Here is a 5,352-nt window from a genome sequence, read left to right on the forward strand (position 1 = left end):
CGAGGGCGTGAAGGGGGCGGGGCTGGATCAAGAAACTCTAGGGAGGGAAGGGGGACGGCGGCGGCGTGAGGGTGGATTTGGGGGCGGGGGAGAGGCGGCGGCGGCGGGAGTGGATCGGGGGAGAGAGGAGGGGATCTGAGTTAGGGTTTGGTTAGTTGGGCTGCGGTTGGGTGAGAGGGTGAGGGGATGAGGGCTGCCGTTGGATCCGGAAACATCCGATGGCGGTTGATGCATGATCCGCGTGATATGCCCATGGACCAATCAGAACGCAGCAAATCATTTGATGACCTTATGACCATATAAATTGGTCATGATCGATTCAAGATAAAAATTTCATTCCATTTTTCAATGCTCAAAATGAGTTTTTTTGTGTAAGTCCTATCAAATATTTGTTCAAATGGTATTATATTTTGCACAAGTCTACATCTTGGATTTGCAAAACAATATTGATAAAGGGAGTTTTCATTTTCATTGAACGAAAAAATCATTTTCCATTTTCTGAGTGCCTAAAATGAGTTTTTTTGTGAAGGACATACCATATATTTGTTGCAAATTTGTTCCAAATCAATTTTCTAAAATAGTAGGTCATATTTAATGCACAATTGACCAAATGGTTGGGTGTCAAAAGTTTTTATCCACCTCTCGTGAAAAAGACAAATTTCTACCGATTCAGCTGGAAGCGGGTCAAATTTGAACTGCAGCTGCCTCATAGTTTGCTCTTTATTTTTTCCAAAAATCATTTTTAGGTACAAAAGTATCTATTCAATTAGAAAAACATCAAAAGTTTTCCAAGATTCAACCACTAGCTAGGAACGGTTAAGCCCGCCGTTTTGACCGCATTTTGAAACGGGCATAAAATTTTCAAAAAAAACAAAAAATTGAAAAACCTTCATGTTGTGTCATTATATGTGGCCAAGTTACCAGGAAAAACAATAAACTTGTAATACGATAATTATTTTAGAAAAGTGTTCTCAGAAACGAGCTATCATGTGTGGGGATCACTGGCTTTCAAGCCAAATGATCAATCTTATGGTCACATTCATGACATAGTTTGTTAAAGTGATCTCATATTGTGCACAAGGGTTCATCTTGGAATGGCAAACAATGTTGCCTAAGGAGTTTTTATTTCCTTTGAACAAAAAATCAATTTTCCATTTTTCGAGTGCCCAAAATAAGTTTTTTTGTGAAGGACCTATAATAAATTTGTTGCAAAATTGGACCAAATCAATTTTCTAAAATACTAGGACATATTTAATTCATAATTGACCAAATGGTTGGGTGTAAAAAGTTTTGATCCACCTCTAGTGAAAAAGACAAAATTTCGCCGATTCAGTTGGAAGCGGGTCAAATTTGAACTGTAGCTACCTTGTAGTTTGCTCTTTATTTTTTTCCAAAAATAATTACTAGGTACACAAGTATCTATTTAATGAGAGAAACACCAAAAAAACTCCAAGATTAACCACTAGCTAGGAACGGTCATTTCCGCCGTTTTGACCGCATTTTGAAACGGGCATAAAAAATTCAAAAAAATCAAAAAATTGGGAAACCTTTGCATTGTGTCATTATATGTGGCCAAATTCCCAGGAAAAATAACAAACTTGTAATACGACAATTATTTTAAAAAAGTGTTCTCAGAAACGAGCTATCACGTGTGGAGATCAATGACTTTCAAGCCAAATGATCAATCTTATGGCCACATTCATGGCATAGTTTGTTCAAATGATCTCATATTGTGCACAAGGGTGCATATTGGAATGACAAACAATGTTGCCTCAGAAAGTTTTCATTTTCTTTGAACGAAAAAACCATTTTCCATTTTTTGAGTGTCCAAAAGGAGGTTTTTTGTGAAGGACCTCCCAAATAATTGTTGCAAAATTGGACCAAATCAATTTTATAAAATACTAGGACATATTTAATGCACAATTGACCAAATGGTTGGGTGTAAAAAGTTTTGATCCACCTCTCATAGAAAAGACAAATTTCCACCGATTCAGGTGGAAGCGGGTCAAATTTGAACTGTAGCTGCCTCATAGTTTGCTATTTATTTTTTCCAAAAATTATTTCTAGGTACATAAGTATCTATTTAATCAGAGAAACACCAATTTTTTTAAGATTCAACCACTAGCTAGGAACGGTCATTCCCGCCGTTTTGACCGCATTTTGAAACGGGCATAAAAAATTCAAAAAAATCAAAAAATTGGAAAACCTTCGCATTGTGTCATTATATGTGACCAAGTTTCCAGGAAAAATAACAAACTTGTAATACGGCAATTATTTTAAAAAAGTGTTTTGAGAAATGAGCTATCATGCGTGAAGATTCATGGATTTCAAGCCAAATGATCAATCTTATGGCCACATTCATGGCATAGTTTGTTCTAATGATCTCATATTGTGCACAAGGGTGCATATTGGAATTCCAAACAATGTTGCCTAAGGGACTTTTTATTTTCTTTGCACGGAAAATTCATTTTCCATTTTCCGAGTGCCCGAATTGAGTTCTTTTTGTGAAGGACCTACCATATATTTGTTGCAAAATTGGACCAAATCATTTTTCTAAAATACTAGGCCATATTTGATCCACAATTGACCAAATGGGGTTGGGTGTCAAAAGCCTTGATCCACCTCTGGTGAAAAAGACAAATTCTCGCCGATTCAGTAGGAAGCGGGTCAAATTTGAACTGCAGCTGCCTCATAGTTTGCTCTTTATTTTTTCAAAAAATCATTTCTAGATACATAAGTATCTATTTAATCAGAGAACCATCAAAAGTTTTCCAAGACTCAACCACTAGCTAGGAACGGTCAAACCCGTCGTTTTCATCGCATTTCTAAACGGGCATAAAAAATTCAAAAAAAAATCAAAAAATTGGGAAACCTTCGCATTGTGTCATTATATCTGACCAAGTTTCTAGGAAAAATAATAAACTTGTAATACGTCAATTATTTTAAAAAAGTGTTCTCAGAAATGAGCTATCATGCGTGAAGATTCAGGGCTTTCAAGCCAAATGATCAAACTTATGGCCACATTTCATGGCATAGTTTGTTCAAATGATCTCATATTGTGCACAAGGGTGCATCTTGGAATTCCAAACAATGTTGCGTAAGGGAGTTTTCATTTTCTTTGCACGGAAAAATCATTTTCCATTTTTTTGAATGCCCAAAATGAGTTTTTTTGTGAAGGAGCTACCATTTATTTGTTGCAAAATTGGACCAAATCATTTTTATAAAATATTACTCCATATTTAATGCATAATTGACAAAATGGTGTGGTGTCAAAAGTTTTGATCCACCACTTGTGAAAAAGACAAATTTCTGCCGATTCAGCAGGAAGCGGGTCAATTTTGAACTGCATCTACCTTATTGTTTGCTCTCTTTTTTCCAAAAATCATTTCTAGTTACATAAGTATCTATTTAATCATAAATACATGGTTTGGTGGCGATACATTGAGGTTTGGATGTGGCCCAGGGCCCCAACTTCAAAGCACGTAAACTCGCATGCCCGTCGCGTGGTCACCGCGTGACCTTGGCGTTGACATGCGTTCTGGGAGGCCTAGGCATGTCTAATTGGTTGGGTACTCCCTAGGTAGGTGCTAGGAAGAAAATTACAACAGAAGAATCTCATGAGGAGACTGACCTATGCTCAAAGATGAATTAGCAGCCAAGTGTTTGATTAGCGGTATGGGAAATGCACATGGCCAATTGGCGTGAGTTTTGGCTGAGGATGATCATCTACTAAAGAGAACGTCTTCACAAATTTTTAGCTCAAAAGGAGGATCCTAGGTGGTACTTGCTTTGCAAAGTACCACACTGGACAAAAATATGAATGTTGAAGCTGGGCTCAAAATAATGAATGAATTGAGCTGAAATTTGGTGGAGGATGGTTATTTGGCATAGGAAAGCATTGTGAAAATTGATACCATTTGGACATGCCAAAGTAGTACTTCCTTCACAATGCTCTTCTATGGACAGAAACTTGGGAAAACTAGCAAGAGAGATTGGATGAATGAAATGAGCTCAAAATTGGTGTAGGCAAGTTACATAGGTATGGTCATGCGCTGGGAAATTTTCAGATCATTTGGGTAAGCCTAGCTAGTACTTACTTCACAAAGCTTCTCTCGAGGTAGAAACTTTGGAAATTTCCTGAGAAAGATTTACTAGGAAAATTGAGCTGAATATTATTATGTGGCAATGATTTGGGTATGGAAGAGTGCCCAAAAAGTTTGAGGGTAATAGGAGGGGTCTAGATAACACTTGCTTTGCAACGTGCCAATTTGGCCATAAAATATAAATTGAACCTGGGCTCACATAGATGATTTGACTGAGCTGCAATTTGGAGGAGGGTGATAATTTGGGCATATGAAGAAACTGTATAAATTTCATGTCATTTTGATATATAAAAAAGGTACTTCCTTCACAATGCTTCTAGGTGGACAAAAACTTTGGAAATTTGCCGAGGAAGATTTGCTAGGCAAATGGAGCTGAATTTTGTTATGCGGTAATCATTTGGATAGGAAATAGTGCCCAAAAATTCCGAGGGCAATCAAGAATATATAAATAGCACTTCCTTTATAAAGTGTTGTTGTGAACAAAATAGGAAAATGAATATTGTTGAATTAGTTTTGAACTAGGCAAGGAAGGATTTTTACATATTTGATGAATATATGACCCAAAGAATTTACGAGATTTTTTTGGGAATTTTGGGAATGACAGAAATATAGGTTGCTTCACAACCTAGGGCAAAAATTGACACATGGACATGACACATAGGCAAAACTGATGAGGTGGCGCCAAGTCATACCAATCCACCACAATTTACAAGGTTATGACCATCTATATTGGTCATGATCAGCTAGAAGTAAGGCAGCGGACTAGTGCTGTCTGCTTTATGACCATTTCGTGTAAGGAAATTACGACCTTTCTGACCAAAATGGTCGCAATGGTTTAGGGTTTGGAGCCCCCCGAACAGCTTTTGACCAATTGGTCTCAAATGGTCATAGATCTATAACCAATTCTTCCAGGGTCACTGACAGAAGGTCACTAGTTGACATATTTCTTGTAGTGATAGCCATCCGGTCTCATCTCTAAGGCCGAAATTGTATTCGAAGTACTGAGATTTTGTATCCAGAACACTATTCGGCTGATTATGCCCCCAATATGGCCACGTATGCGAAACCTTTATACATGAATTGTCTTCGTCTCATCAAAGCGGTCGATTTTGATATAAAAATCATCTCAATCCGAGTTCGTATGCAGAAATTACAGGCAAAACCGTGCACTGCAGCAGTGTTTGGCCGGATCATCCGGGCCGGGGTCCGGATCATCCGGGAAATTGAAGCACCAAGACCACAGAAGTTT

The sequence above is a fragment of the Triticum dicoccoides genome, chromosome 5A (genome assembly GCF_002162155.2).
Source record: "Triticum dicoccoides isolate Atlit2015 ecotype Zavitan chromosome 5A, WEW_v2.0, whole genome shotgun sequence".
Lineage (NCBI taxonomy): Eukaryota > Viridiplantae > Streptophyta > Magnoliopsida > Poales > Poaceae > Triticum > Triticum dicoccoides.